The following is a 16,521-nucleotide window of genomic DNA, read 5'->3' as shown; positions in this document are numbered from 1 at the left end:
GCAGCCTCGTTGGCCTCACCAGTCTTGGAACAATACTGTACTTCCCTCCCCGATCAGGACTTTTATGCTGGATTCGGTACCAGAGACAACTTGGTTCTGACTCTCACTTCCATAAGGACTTATTCAAACATCATGATCACTCTACTTAAAAAATGTCAGCCCTCCCCTCCCTTGTCCTTGCTTCATTTTCCTCCAGTGAGTTATTACCATTTCACACACTGGGTTTGTTTGTTTCTTTCTTTCTTTCTTTCTTTTCTTCTTTCTTTCTCTCTTTTTTTAATTTTTTTTTTTTTTTTTTTTTTTTTTTTTTTTTTTTTTTTTTTTTTTTCTTTTTTTTTCTTTTTTTTTTTTTTTTTTTTTTTTTTTTTTTTTTTTTTTTTTTTTTTTAGTCAGGGTTTCTTTGTGTAGCCTTGGCTGTCCTGGAAGCCAAGGCTGGCTCTGTAGACCAGGCTGGCCTCGAACTCATGACATCTACTTCTGCCTCCCAAGCGCTGGGATTAAAGGCATGCACCTCCACTACCTGGCTCATGCTGGTTTATTTCATTGTTGTCCTTTCTTGCTCTTATTGAGACAGGGGTCTCACTAACTAGCCTTGGCCTGGAACTCACTATGTAGACCAGGCTGGCCTCAAATTTATAGAGCTCTGTCCACCTCTGCTTCCAGAGTGCTCAGGCCTGTGCCACCACAACCAGCCTTGTTTTTGTTTTTTTCAGACAATGTCCTATAGCCCAGGCTAGCCTCCAATTCACTATATAGCCAAAGGTGACTTTGAACTCCTGTTATCTTGCCTCTGTGTCCTAAGTGCTGTGATTACAGATATGGGCTGCCTTAGCTGGTTGAGGAAGGACAGTTTGTCTGTGGGTAACACTCTCAACCAAGGTCTGAAAGGAGAACTAAACAGAAATACGAGGATCAGGACGTGGCAGATGAGATCAGGGATAAACCGGATTGTAAGGACACAGAAGTAGACTAGATGCCTTGAGAATTAGTCTCCAATAAACCTCACACCCTGCCCCAGGGTTACAGTGAAACAAAAGAGCTTCCCAAGCCTCTCAGATGGGACTGTGGCCCAGATCCACCTCTTGTGGGAGGGATTCTGCAAAATATCCTCCCCCAGGGAGTCCCACAGAAGTTCTGGATCTTAGTGGTACCCCCTTTGCAGCGCTGGCACGAGCCTGTGAGCCAGCTGTCTCTAAAAGCAGGCCACATCCTAGAGAGAGAAGAGAGCCAATTGTGTTACAGATCTTCAGCCTTGCCTACGCCTGCTCCTCTGTGCAGCAGCAGCTCTGGTAAAAACCCCTTACCAATAGGGACGTTAAGGGGCGGGGGCTCTAGATGAGCACCTAGCGTTGGCTCATCTTCCCATGTTTCAGGTAGTAGACATGACTGGAACTGTCGTGTGGTTCCTGGAGATAAGAACTAATGGAGATAAGAACCATGTGTCCCCTGCAATCAGTTTCTAAGAAGTGAATGGACACATAACTGCGCCGCACCATCCTCTTCGTTCAGATGGGAACGCCTCTGTGTTCCAAACCTTCTCCTTAAATCCCCCAGGCCTGACCCATACCCTTTCTCTCCTGTCCCCCCAAATTCCCAGACCACTTTCACAGGGCCCAGAGCCAGAGGAATCAATCCTAGCTGTGATGAGGGTGAACTCCTCAGCAGTATTGCCTGTTGTGGGCCTGTAAGCATGGGCTGAGAGCAGGGTTTAAATACACACAGCCTCAGTTCAAAGTGTAGATCTTTTCCAATAAATAAAGCAGCCACAGCTTTCGAGCAGCAGCTCTTAGCCCAGATGCTGTACAGAACCTCTGCATGGGGGCAAAGGGCAACATCAACATTTGTAGCTTTTGTTATTTTATTGCCACTTTAAACAGTCTCTCATATACTAGGCTGGCATCAAATTCACCAGGTACTGTTGACCTTCATTTTTTAACAAACCTACTTTATTTAGAGTTATTAAATGCTTCTACCTTCCTTCCAACCCCCCAACACTGGGTAGGATGGAAAGAAGGTTAGTAGGGACAGGGGTCAGAGTTCTCTCTGCTACTTTCTGCTGAATAGGATCATAGGATTCTTTTGGAGGCAATACCAATATCAGTCATCCAGAAATCCAGACGTCCAGGCAATCAGCAAACAGCAAATGCAGCAGCAGCAGCAGCAGCAGCAGCAGCAGGACAAACCAGCAGCAATCAGTCCTCCTGCAAACAGCAGTGCCTTCTTCCTCTGATTGTCATATTTATACCTCTCAAAGTCCTTAGACTTCAACTAATTCCACCTGGCAAAGAGCACGAGACACTCAACAGGTGAGGACAAACTAGACTGTCCAAGTTGGGGTTTTAACAAAAACATGTTTACATATTCTAAACCAAAACATCCACAGCAATGCAGACTTAAGTGAATCTTGAATTTCTGCTCCCTCTGCCTCTGCCTCCTAAGTGCTGGGATCAACAAGCATGCACCACCATGCCCAGTTCATGTGATCCCGGGGGCCAAACCCAGAGCTTCACTGTGTCAGGACGAGCAGGGGTGGTCTAAGGCGCCAGACTCAAACGTAAGGCCTTGTACATGCTGGGCCCGCACTCTGCCTACTGAGTGTGCACGCAGCCTGACACCACGGATTCTGCTTGTTTGTGTCATGGTCTCACTCTGTAGCCCTGGCCAGCCTGGAAGTCATTCTATAGACCTGGCTGGCCTTGAACTCACAGGTCTTCCTGCCCGGCGCCAGGATTAAAGGTGTATGTCATTATGCCTGCCTAACATCAGTGTTTTTTAAGCTCTCTAGGTGAGTCTAAAGGGCAGGCAAGTCTGAGAACCCTGGCTCTAGATCAGTAATGACCAAAAGACTTTTTTTTTTTTTGGGGGGGGAGCCTGGAATGATGGTTCACTGGTTAAGAGCACTAACTGTTCTTGTAGAGGACCTGGGTTCAATCCCCAGTACCCATATGGTAGCTTATTTAACTGTCTGTAACTCCAATTCCAGGGGATCTGACACCCTCACATGGATGTACATGGAATATTTTTTGTTTAAATAAAAAGACTCTTCTAGGGCTGTGGAAATGTCCATATGCTCTGTACAGCATGATATCCACTGGTCACATGTGAGTATGGAACACGTGAAATGTGGCTAGTGTGGCCGAAGAACTGAATTCTTCATCTTAGTTTGCTAATTCTTTTAACTATAATTAGCTGTGTGTGGCCAGTGGCTACTGTATTGGCCAACACAGCTCCAGAATGTGGCTTGGCTCTGTGGCCTCAGGCAAATCATTGACCACTTGATCTTCAGTCTTCTGGTAAGGTCACGAAGGGATGTGGGGTCAAGTTGACAGTACCTGTGGAAGTTTTTGGCCTATGCCCCACTAAGAACTCATCTGTCTGCAAACCTGACCTCTTAACCCTAGTGTGTTCAGGGAGAAAGACTAAGAGGTCTGAACCAGTTTGGGACACCACAATATTTATGAGGCGGGGGGGGGGGTCTTGGGATTCTTCTGCCCCCCAAAAGAGATGAAGCTAAGAGGATTCATCCTATAAACCAGGCTGGCTTCAGACTCAGAGATCTGCCTGCCTCTGCCTCCCAAGTACTGGGATTAAAGACGTTCAACAACCCTGCCCAGCTTCAGATGTTCATATTTTTTAAATGATTAACTTAATTTAATTTTGTGCCTGTATGCATGTCAGTGCACCACATGTGTGCCTGGCGCCTGTGAAGAACGGAAGAGGTGTCAGATTTCTTGGAACTGGAGTTAAAAGACAGTTGTGAGCTTCCACGTGCTAGGAATTGAACTGGAGTCCTGTGGAAGAGCAGCCAGTGGTCTTAACCACTGAGCTCCAGCCCCTGGTCATATATTTTAAGATTATTTTTCTTTTCAGTGGTGGGGATTTAAGCCTGGCCTGTGTTAAGCAAGCTGTCGGCCACTGAGCTCATCCCTGGCCCTTCTTAAAGTGGCACTTTGACACAGCACACCTGTGCAGGTCAGAGGACAATTCTTTGGAATGTGTTCGTTCTACCTTAACAGGAATTCCTAGGATCAAATTTAGATCATCAGACTTGCATCATCTGGTGACAATGGCCTTTGCCTGATGAGCTGTCTCACTGGCAGCCCTTGAGTTTTTGTTGTTTTGCTTTTTGAGACAGGGTTTCTCTGTGTAGCCCTGGCTGTTCTGAAACTTACTCTGTAAAACAGGCTGGCCTCAAACTCAGAGATCCACCTGCCTCTGCCTCTCCAGTGCTGGGATCAAAGGTGTGCGCCACGACACCCAGCTCACTCCTTGATTTTTTTCTGGGGAGAGAGGATCTCACTGTGGAACTCAGGCCAGCCTTGAACTCGTGCTGTATCCAGGCCAACCACAAACTCAAGATTTCCTGCCTCCACATCCTGAGTGTTCAGATTATGGGTGTGTACCACCATGCCATGCCTGAGTATTCAGCTGGCCATTAAAACAGGGTGAGTACACCTGGCCCAGGCCCTAGGAGATGTAGGGTACAGTATAGAGACTCCATGGAGGTCTTGCTGTAAATGGCCATTATCAGGGCCTGCCCTAGTCAGCATCTATTGAGAAAGAGGGCAGAAGCTTGAGTTTGCAAAGTTCTCCAACGTGACTGGGCCTTACTGGTAAGGACATCCCTGCCTTGCTCTCGGGAAGCAAAGGGACCATCACCTGCCTGTGAAACTCTGACCAAGGGCACAAGACAAGTCCCAGCTGTGACCTCATCTTTTTTTTTTTTTTTTTCCTGAAACAGGGTTTTTCTGTGTAGCCTTGGCAGTCCTAGACTCTCTTTGTAGACTAGGCTGGCCTGGAACTCACACAGACCCGCCTGCCTCTGCCTCCCTCCCGAGTGCTGAGATTAAATTGCGCCCCACACCCAGCTGCATGATCTCACCTGCAGCCTCACTTTTTCTAACTGAAATAGAGACACATAGTTTGCCATGGTGATCCTGGCAAGCTCGAAGGCTGCCCTATGGTCAGAGCCAGAAGGTTCTGAGTCTTGGAAGAATCAGGTACAGGTCTGTCCTCCCTCCTTTCCCTCCACTGGCCCTGACCTACTCCACTGGGCATCTGCAGGGAAGGAGGTTTACCTTAGGCTTGCCTGTCTGCCAGCTACATAGGAGATCTTTCTGGTCTCAGTGGACGGATGTGGTCAACGGGCATGTCCAGGCCTCACCACGCCCCACTGGCCTTTGCACTGGCTCCTCTCGCTGCCGCCTGACTCACCCCAAATCATTGCTTTGTAAGATCAGAGTCTTCCAGGCCTCAGCCTGCACATCTCCTCCTCAGAGATGGTTCCTATGACTTCAGGCTGCACTCTGAGGCTCCAGCCCCCTCCCTGCTTAGGTGCTGTGGGTTTACCTTCTATCTCTAGAGCTTCGAGGTCCCTGAGGCAGTGGAGACTGACTGGGACCTTTTAGTGGATGGTGGGTATTTGGGCACCCGTCCCTGACGTGGCACAGAAAAAAAAAAGGCCAACTTTTAAAACAAGTCTGTAATCACAGACATCTGGAGATCCTTTCTACCATCCCCAGTGAAGCCTGGTCTCAGGGAGGGGCTTCCTATGTGGTCAGGGACGAGAAGTTCCATTCTACTGGTGTTTGTGGAACACTGCTGTGTCCTCAGCCTGGTTTACAGGATCCACACTTTTAGGGAGTGGCACTGTGTCCCAGTCACTGTACCTGGCTCAGCAGGGCAGGCTGGTTGACTAACACTGCGTCTGAGCAAGGGAAGGCAGACAGGGAAAGGGCCACCAAACAGGCCAAGCTTGGTGAGTGTTCTCACTGGAGTTCAACCCAGTGTGGAGGCAGGGAGGCCCTCCAGCGGCAGAGTAGGGACTTCTGGGAGCAGAAGTGTCGGGGAGGGAGAGATAAAGGAAGGCTCAGAGGAACAAACTCACCGTAGAGGTAAGTTAACCTCTCAGGTACTGCTGCCTCTCAGCCAAGAAGCAAGGCACTCACCCAGGTGGCAAAGCCCTCGCTAGGAAGGCTCACTTTTATACTCCATACAGGCCCAACCAGGAGCCACACAACCACCAGGTTGTACAAGACAAAGACTGAGCCCCAGAGAGAAAGCGGCTGGCCCTTGGGTCCTGGAGGAGAAGAGAGGAAGCCTTGTCAGCTTCGCTGGGGCTCACTGTGTGGTCCTTCAATAGAAGCCCATCTCTGGTTCCCAGGGCCTCAGGATGAGGCCAGATTTCCCATCATCCACCTGCTCAGCCCCTACCACCTCTCTACCCTCACTGAGTGCTGCATCTAACTACTTTCCCACCCTTATCCCTGCTCTACGTAGTCCCTACGCTTAATGAGTGCTTTGTGGAGAGGGCAGATCCCAACCCCTACCCTGAACTTGGTCTTAAATGTCTCCATCCTTTATGGCTGCCTCATTTCTGAACATGAGAGGCTCAGGCTGCTCCGATATCCTCAAGCCAGTTTCTTCTCCCAGGGTGTTACTGGGACCCCCATCTTATTCAAGCTGAGGCTCTGAATATTCCAGAGGAGGGACTGACTCTGTTGCTTCACTTAAGTCCTTTCTTCATCACCTGGAATGGGTGTTATGTGGGCAGTTATGTGCACATGTGTCGCCACTGACAATGCATGTTTGTGTGTCTGTGTGTGCACACACTAGTGGGTATTCTGGAGATGAGTTATCTCTGGCTATGGATCTGTGTACGTGTCTGTTTGGTAGCAGCTGTGTGTGAATCTATGACTGTAGTTGTGCTGTGTTTGTGAGCACACACTTATGGTGTGTGTGTGTGTGTGTGTGTGTGTGTGTGTGTGTTTGTACCTGCCTGTGTATTTTAATCTGCCTGTGTATTTTCTGGCTGACCTGGAGAAAGGATTATCTTTGATTCTCTGCCTGGGGGTTATGACCCTTTTGGCAAACCTCTGTCTCCAAAACTATTTACATCCTGGTTAATAACAGCAGTAAAATTGCAGTTATGAAGTAGTGATGAAAATAATTGTATGGCTGGAGGGGGGTCACCACAACATGAGGTCACCCCATTAGGAAGGTTAAGAACCACTGGATTAGAGGGTCTCTCGTTTATATGGAGAGCGACTGAAGGAAACACCAGGACGGTGTGGCAAAGTGAGGCAGAGAAGGAAAGTGACAGTGAGCGGTCTGTTACTATGAAAGTTATGGTGAGTGACAAACACTGTCACTGAAAAGCCCCTGGGGCCTGTCGTATAACAGTGCCCAAGGCTATCCCTGAAGAGTAAGGGAGTCCACTGTCCACCCATTCCCAACAGGCACAATAGGGCCTGGGATTTTCCTTCTGTCCCATACAGGGCCTCAGGGCTCCTAAGACAAAGAAAGGCCTCAGGCATAGGGTCTCCAGTCCTGGTAGTTGGCAGTAAGGTTTGTCTAGGTAAAAATGGCAAGAGAGAGGGGACTAGATGGAGTGTCAAAATAAACCTTTATACCATATGCCCATGGTTTTTGTTTTGTTTTTGAGATAGAGTTTCTCTGTGTCTCCCTGGCTGTCCTGGACTTGCTTTGTAGACCAGGCTGGCCTGGACCTCACAAAGATCCTCCTGCCTCTGCCTCCCGAGGGATCAAAGGCGTGCGCCACCGGCATCACCGTGTGCCCACGTTAATGAGTGTGCTGCTGCACTGTCATGCTCGTGGGCACGGGGACAGGAAAATCTCTTTGTGCTAGCTTCTGTGAGTTCGCCGAAAGATCAGTACAACAGCAAGCAGGCCGTGGCCTTGCCCTTTCTTCTTCCCCACCCCCTCTGGCTCAGGGTCTGCCAAATCTCGCCAAGCTTCTACAAATTGCTGCTTTGGGCGGCAGCAGCTACCTTCCTTGGAGCAGTATGGAACCTAGGCTCAGAGTGCAGCAGGTACAGGGTGAGGGGGTCAGGGCTCCTATGGAGAAGATACCAAGTCCGGACCCTGGGCCTCCTCTCTCTTAACCTCCCCCCCCCCCAGGAGCCTGGACAGCAGCCAGGGAGACTTTGAATGTTGTGGAGGGCACATCGGCCTCCCGCTCATAGGCAGGGTGTGCTGGGCATGCCAAGGGGGGCACACTTCCCACCTCCATCTAGATTGCACCTCCACAAACAGTATCTCTGTGTTCTACCTCCTTTTTCGCATGGCTAACTTACCTTCAGTGTCCAGATTTCCCTTCCATGAACCCAGCAAGGGTTCAGCTACGATAGCTTTATTTAACCTGACATTTGCCAAGTCCCTATTGCAAAATAAGAACAGATTCACTGACATGAAGGGACAAGTTGGATGTGTCTTTTAGGGGGCTACAACCCTGGGAGATAGGGCTGCTGTGATGCCTGGCGCCTACTTACCTGTCAACAAGCGATGTCTTAAACAAGACGAGCAGATAGGGGAATCTGAGAGAGTTCAGGCAGGCAAAGTTTTCATGCTCGTGCACACATATTCACACGAACATCTGTGTGTGTGCGTGCACACCCCCCCCCCCCCCAGGTAGTCACATATACACAGGAAACAAAGCACCAGTCACAGAGTTACACCCAAGAGGTCTGAGTCAAGTGACTAGGGACACTGAGCTTATAGCTAGGCCCAGGGCACACCCTTCCTCGGTGAAAGGGCCACCAAAGTCAAAGCTTTGCTCCTCTGAACTTTCCTGAGGAATATTAGACAAGGCCACCACAGACATCATGTGCAGATACACCGGGAGCTGTGTATGTCCAAGGCTACCCAAACCCACAGCTTTGGCTTGATAGAGGAGGTGTGTGTGTGTGTGTGTGAGTGTGTGTGTGTTCCAGCTGGCTGTGGAATCAAGGATCAGGGCGCCTCAGAGGAGATGATTGGCAACCACTATCAGAAAAGCGTTGGTCAGAGGGGTCTGCCCCTCCCCCACCCTCCCTCCTTATAACTCTCAGGCATCTGGATTCAGGCTGGCCAGAGCTAAATCCTTTTCCCTACAGGTGCCCACGGGAGCCCTCCTGGGCCAGGAAGGTGGGTTGGAACAGGCAGGCTTGTCTCTCTCTGGTTCCTATTCTACTCAGACCCTTCTGGCTTCAGCCACAGGGCAGCCTATGAGCTAGTCAGGTTCACTGTGGAGAGCTGGGTGAGTTGAGTTCATCTGTACTTCCTTGGCCTGTGTGCCCGGGAAGTAATGACTTACTCCAGGAACTAGGCCATAGGTTAGCACTGATAAGACCCATGGAGCTGGTGATATGATCCACGGGGCCACTCCCCCTGCGTCAATCCTAGACTGTCCTAAGACTCTAGGCCTGTCATGGGCTCAGAATGTTGTCTCCCTGTCCCCCACTGCTTCCTCCTGTGGGACAATCCCCATCTTCTCCAGCCTCCAAGCTCCAGACCTATAAGGGCTCTTTGGGCTGCTCCAGGCACCTCTCATTTGATAGCAGCTCCCTACCCTCACCCCTGAACTGGGCACCGTGGGGTGGAGCCATCAGTAAGCCTTAGTTAGCCTCCTGGAGTTGACAGAGGTTAAAGAAAGCAGAAAGTTCTGGTGTACAGAGGGAGCTTGAGAGCAACGGCAAAAGCTCTTGTGGTCAGCAGGGGCCTTGGAGGAGAAGAGCGGGGCGCTAGGACAGGGAAATAAGGGGAAGAGATGTAAGAGGTTGGCGAAGCAAGCTGGAAGGAAGGAGCATCGCAGACAGAAAGGGCAGCATAGCAGGGTTTCTGGGTAGGGATTTCTTGGTTGCATATAACGGGTAGAAAAATGGGGGCCGTTATCAAAGTGGCTAGTCTTTGCAGATTCCTCTGAGGAAGTCGCTTCTAGAAGGGAGTCACTAGTCTGCTTAAAACTGTGGAGTGACAGTGTGTAGTTAGGGCTTTTGAAAGTGCTCTGTGATCCTGCTGAGATACACCAAAATCACTTAGATCTCAGGTGTAGCAGGGAGAGAAATGCCTGCGGAATAGGGAACCCTGGAACCTCATAGAGATGGGTCTCTAAATGAGCCCTGGAGGTCGGGCCTGCTGGGAGAGGCTGGCTGTGCTCCAGGGCTTTTAGAAGCTTTTGTTTTGTACTTGTTTTGAAGGGCTAGGGATCAAGTTGTTAAGCCCATTCAAGACAAGTGTCCTACTACTGAGCTAGGTCCCCAGCCCTCAAGTACTTCCTGAGACTTTTGATTCCACTAGACCTCACCAGGTGCTCAGAAGACAATCTTGTGCTCAGCTGTGTGAGAAGCAAGGCACACCTGATTGGCTCCCCACCACCACCACATCCCTAAACAATCCCTGCACACACAACTTGCTCACAACTCCTGCCAAAACCCACAGAAATGAAACCAGCTCACCTTTCTTCAGCACTTGTGAGTTATATAATACACTAATCTACCTGACCACAGAATGCACAAGAACAGCCAATAAACATCTAGTCACAGGGAAAAATGCCAGTTCGGAATGTTGTTTGTGTTCTCTGGCTCCTATAGTGTACCTGGCACTGAGCGGCCACTCAATTGCTCTTTGAAATAAATCCTCAAATGCTCCAAGGTGGCCCTGATAGGACTTGGGTTAGGTACATATCAGTTGACCTTTCCCCAGGCTTGGGGTGAGGGAACTTGGCTACAGTGTCTCTCTCCTGCACTGCTTCTCTGGACTGCCTGTGGAGGCTGAGCATCTGGGAAGATCCAGGATTAAGAAAGACACCAGGGACAGCCACCACCTTCACTTTCCCAGACCAGCGACCATCTGTGGGTACTCAGGGTGCCCGCCCTGGCTGGGTTCACTGCCAGCTCTCCAGGCAGCTTGCTTCTCTTGAAGGCTTTTTTTTTTTTCTTTTGTTCCCTGAGACCCATCCTATGAGCTCAGATGACATTGTTTACGTTTATTTACATGGATACCAGGTGCTCCTCTACTTGCAAACTAAGAGTCACTCTGTAGACAACTGCGAACTAGACCTGCACCGGGGAGCATTTTCAAGGCCTCAGAAATGGCTGGATTCTCCTGGCTTCCAAGAATACATTGCAGGGTCTTCCTTAACAACAGGCTTTGGGCAACGCCATTGGAGACTTATGGAATGCCAGAGGAGCCAAAGAATTGGGGGTGTCCCTCTCACAGGAGCTAGAAGAGACTAGAACCTTCCCCCATTCCCATTCCCATTGGCAGGTGGGGAAGTTGAGACCCAGAAAGAAAGGGGGCTATCACGGTTACACAGCTTGATCATCCTATCCCAGAGTCCACACCCTGATCAGGTGAGACTTTTTTAAGAGCATTGAGGGCTCCCAGGACATCTCTGAGCAGGGGGTTACTGACGGTGTGACAGGGGGATGACAGACAGGCCCGTGATTCCCTTAAATTCATTGGGAGTGCAGGTGACGAGATGTCCCAGCAGTCCTTGGAGGTTGGCATGGTAGCGGTGCAAGGCTGATCCCGTTCAACTCAGCCCAAGTGCGTTTGATAGAGTCCCAACCGAGGCACACTATGGCTCTCCATCACCCTGGGGCTCACGTTGGCTCTGTTGTCACCTGTAACAATGTGATATTGTGGCTACCAGCAGACAGCTGGCATTTGTTGTGTTCTCCATGAAGCAGGGGCTTGGGAACATGGCCGTATGTGATGGGGTTTGTGTCTCTGAGTGCCCGTGGCCTGAGACTGTGCATGTATTCAAGAGCTGTCCAGTATTGTGCTTGTGAATGTAATCAGCAGATTATCCTAACAGGAAACTGACCATAAGATCTTTCAAACCTGAATTGTCACTTTAGAGCTGGCCAGCAATTTCCTGCCTGCTAAGGCACAGGCAGACTGTGGGAAAACTGTTTTTGAAATACAGTTACTCAATATGGCGGGAATTATATAACACACAAACTTACCTGACCACAGAACATTCTAGAATACCTAGTAGCCTTCTAGCCACAGGGGAAAAGGCCAGTTCAAAGTGTTGGCTTTGTGCCTTCTGGCTCCCATACTGCACCTGGTGCTGGGTAACCAACCGCTCAGCTGCCCTTTGAAAAATGCCTCAGTTGTTCCATGGTGGCCCTGCAAGGCCACAGAGTCATCTTCTAATGGACTGGGTAGAAGGGTATGGGAGAAGGGCCTAGAGGGAATGCCGGGGTCTGAGATGGAGATTTGCCTCGCATGCCGCAGTCAGCCTCACAACTCTACCCTAAGTCGGTTCCAAGGGTTAGTCACAGTTTGCTGAATGGGCTGAGAATCAAGCAAGCAAGGGTCGGTGTGACAAAAGGGGCTGCCACTGCTGCGGTGGACACGTTGGGGGGCTTGTATGACCCAAATAGGCCTAGGCAGCATGCAGTGGCAGGGTACCCAGACCTGGTCACTTATAGAACCTACCTGGGCAGGCTCTTGAGGGTGTCCAAGCAACCGGGTGCTCAGTACATGATCTCATTTTTGTTCTTCAGCCCCTCTTCAGGCTCCTTGCCCAATAGCCATCTGCTTATCTGCTTTTAGCTTTCTACATGGACTTCTTTGTTTACACAATATTCCCAAAGACTAACAGACTGTCCCTTCTCTAGGGCCTAGGGATTCATGCCAGATTCACTCACACACAGTCCACATATAATCCTCATTTATGGATGTGCTACATTCATTCATGCATTCATTTATTTGTTCAACTATTAGGTCCAGGAGTCGATGAAAGAAGACCTCAGACTCAGGTAGTATTCAAAAGCAAGGCGCCTTTATTCTGCAGAAATTTCCAACATGCTGGGCCACCATTTCATAGAATGGCAACCTTGAAGTGAGCACGAAAGCTTAAAGATGGGGTTTCCCTAGTGTGATTACGTAATCTTTTCATTGATGGTTGGTGCTGATCTAGAGGATTGGGGACAGGGAATGGATGGACTTATGATTGGTTCTGCAGTTGGGAGACTTCACAGAGTGTCCAGATAACAAGGTGTGTCCAGGTAACAAAGAGTGCTAAGAAAAAGTACCCAGGTAACAATATCATTTTGACTAGCTAAACAAAGCGTTTCTAACTAACCTTTAAGTGCTTGGGGACTTTTCAAGGCGGTTACTAAATTGTTTCTGATCTTCATGGAGGTTATTGAGTTATTGTATCTTGTTTCCATGGACTGTAGTTTCTATTTCTGAGAAACAGAAACTCAGGCCTGTTCAGTCTGAAGCCATTTTTGAAGCCTGTCATGGCGTCAGACTGGCTTATTAAAAACCGTTCCCCTCACAACAAGCACTCACGGAGCACCCTGGGTGGGGTCCACCGGTTGTGTTGTTGTCCTCCAAACCCCCAGGTCCAGGTAATGAAAGCAGAGCTCAGCAGAGCTCTGTGTGGGAGGTTAAGCAAAGAGGAACCTGGGGCTTAGTGGGCTCATGGCCGTTAGCTGGGGGAAACACCAAGCTTGTGTCACAACCAAGCCACTGCACCAAGTCTGGAGGTTGAATAAATGTGTGTCAGTCCCCACCCACCAGCAGCGCCTTCCATCTTCTCCACAGCCCTCACCTCTGTGAGCCCCAAAGGCCTCTGTGATGTGGATCCCAGGTGTGTGTTTCAAAGATCTTAGCTTCCTATGGCTGCAGGGACACGGGCAAGGCTTTCTGGCCGACAATGCTGCTCGCTGCTCCTTTGTTGATAACCTTCGGGAAACCTCAAAGCCACAAAACAATTCTGGAGCAATTAAGTGTTGGCACGCCAGGACTCCCTGCTGGTCTTGCACAAGAATCTGTTAGCTCATTAGCAGGCATCCTAATAGGATTTCTGGGCTTACTTTTCCCACCAGTGCCTGTGGACTTTCATTAAACCCAAGGAGAACTCCTGGAGAGAGCCCATACATAGTGAACCCCGGGATAGCCAGGGGAGGTGAGTGACAAGTGAGGAGGTGGGTGACAAGGTAAAGAGTGCAGCTCTGGCTGGAATCCTGAAGTTTCAGAAGGGTCACTTTCCCAGCCCTCAATTTCCCCATCTGTAGCCAACAAATGACGCTTCCTGCCTGCTGCTTTTGCAGTTGACCCCAGAATGGCCTCATCCCACTGAGCCCTCACACACATCGGTGAATCTTGTATAAAGACAGTTACCAGTGAGGATTCTCCTGAGAAACGGGGTGGTAGGACAGAGGGAAAGGGAGAGATTGACCTGAGTGATTGTGGAGACTGCCAAGTGTAGAACCTTGTCAGCAGAGTAGGTGGGCTGCACACTCTGGCCAGACTTCTGCCTCACAGCTTGTGACACAAAGTCTACTCCAGGAAATCTGTGCTTGCTCCAGAAGCCATCAGCTGACTGATGGAGGCCCACCCTCGTTATCCTTCATTTAAAATCAGCTGTTCATGGTCACAGCAATGCCTAGACTAGTATTTACAGTGGACCCCACGGGCAAGCCGAGGTGACATATAATGTTTGACCATCATAGAAGTATCACTCACTTTTTTGTTGTTTAGAGTTGTTGGTGGGATTGTTTGTTTGTTTGTTTGTTTTTGGAAACAGGAAGGGAGTGTGCCGCCCCATTCCCCATCACTCACTTTTTGTTCATGAGAAAATTGAAGCCCAGGACTTGTGGCCCTGGTAGGTGCTTGTGAGAAGCAGGCTTCACACACACACACACCTGCCTGGCTTTCTCATGCCTGTGTCAGGTAGTGACTGTCACCCTTCTATGTTAGCATTGAGAAAGGATGGAGTTGTTGCTGGCTGTAGCCCCAGAGGCAGAAAGATCCTATTTTCCACTGCTGGAGGAAAGTTCTGTGGCAGCTGGGAGAAGAGCCTGTCTCCTTCTAGGGACTCCAAAGATGGGAAGATGCCCAGAGCCACTTAACATCACAGATGATGGGGAATGGGTGGTGTCTCCAAGTGTGTGGGGTCTGAAAGGAGTCCTGCCTCCTGAGGTTCTGCCTGGCTGCCGCATGGTTCTGGGACTCCAATTAGAGCAGTCACCCACAGTACAGAAATACCTCCACTGAGACCCAAGACCCTCACTACAGACACAGACTGGTTCCTTGTAGCTTCTATCTTGGTTTGGAGAACTAGTCTTGAAGGCAGAGGCCAAAAGTCAGCCATACTTCCTTCTTGATGGGTATATACAAGTTATCTGCCTTGGGCTCTGTCCGGTATAGGGAACTATCGAGGCATCGTTTTATACGATTGCTTCAAGGGGAACCTGAAGTTGGCAACAGTCATAGCATCTGGCCAAACACTTTGGCATATTTCTTAACTGCATTTTTAGCAACTGTCCCCCAACTGTCCTCCCTGACCCTATGCACCCAGTTCTACTTCCCCTCTGAGCCCCTAATCTCTCTTCTTCCTCCCCCTCTTTCTAGGACAGGGTCTCAGGTAGCCCAGACTGGCCTGGAGCTCATATGTAGCCCACGCTGGCCTGAACTCACAGAAATCTGTTGACCTCTGCCTCCTGAGGGCTGGGATTAAAGGCATTTTGTCACCACAAATGCAGCCTTTGCTCACTCTCTTGGCTTCTCCCTCCCCTTTGTTCCAGGGTCCCTCTCTCTAGGCAGAAAGAATGTGGGGCAGCCCTTTAAATGCCTGCAAGATCATAGAACAAGGCCTCAGTTGTGGTTGATAATCTCATTTCTTAGGATAGAAAGGCAGAGGAGATTAAGGGGACATGGGAAGGGAATGGAGGTGCTAGCCCGAGAATCTGATGAAAGCCTTTCAGAGCGCTGATGAGATGGCTCCACAGTAAGGGTGCTTGTGGCCAGGCCTGATGGTCTGAGTTCAGTCTCTGGAATCCACATGGTAGAGGGAAGGAACCAATGCCTGAAAGTTGTCCTCTCATAGGCTCCACGTGTGTGCCCTGGTGTGTAGGCCTCCCCCAAAAACAGATAAACGTCTTTAAAAACCTTAAGAATTTCAGTACAATTGACAGCATTTGTTATGAAGGTTGCCTGCCCAGCTACAAGATTCTTTGTTTTTTTTTGTTTTTTTTTTTGTTTTTTGTTTTGTTTTGTTTGTTTGTTTCAAGACAGAGTTGTCTCTGTATAGCGTTGGCTGTTCTGGACTCACAAAGATCCACCTGCCTTTGCCTCCAGAGCGCTGGGACCACAGGTGTGCGACACCACGCCCAGCTACAAGATTCCTTTTCTACAAAGATTTTTTTGTGCATTTCTCTCTCTCTCTCTTTCTCTCTCTCTCTCTTTGAGACAAGGTTTTTTTGTGTAGCCGTGGCTGTCCTGGACTTGCTTTGTAGATAAGGCTGGCCTTCAACCACAGAGATCAGCCAGCCTTTGCCTCTGCAAAGTGCTGGGATTACAGGCGTGTTCACTGTGCCCAGTTTTATACAAAAATATTTTAAATAAGAATGCTGAGATAGCCTGGTGTGGTGGTGCACACTTGTAATCCTAGCACTCACAATCAGGAGGCAGAGGCAGGTGCATCTCTGTGAGTTCAAGGCCAGCCTGGCCTACAAAGTAAGTTCAGGACAGCCAGGGCTACACAGAGAAACCCTGTCTTAAGAAAAAAAAAAAAAAGCTGAGATAACAATGAATCATCTAAGACCCAGGTGGGTGGTATTCGGCCTTTCTCCTTTGTGAGCTGCGACTCTGCGATTTTCTAGAAAGCTCTCAAGGAATTTCTGTTTAAGATGGGTCTTGACACTCTAGTGACTGTCTGCTTTTATCTTATCAGATTATAATGCTAGGCACCTTCACATACTTTCATTTTTCAAAGAA

The sequence above is a fragment of the Psammomys obesus genome, unplaced genomic scaffold (genome assembly GCF_907164565.1).
Source record: "Psammomys obesus unplaced genomic scaffold, mPsaObe1.curated_primary_1811, whole genome shotgun sequence".
In the NCBI taxonomy this organism is placed as follows: domain Eukaryota; kingdom Metazoa; phylum Chordata; class Mammalia; order Rodentia; family Muridae; genus Psammomys; species Psammomys obesus.
Note: the sequence above shows the minus strand (reverse complement) of the source record.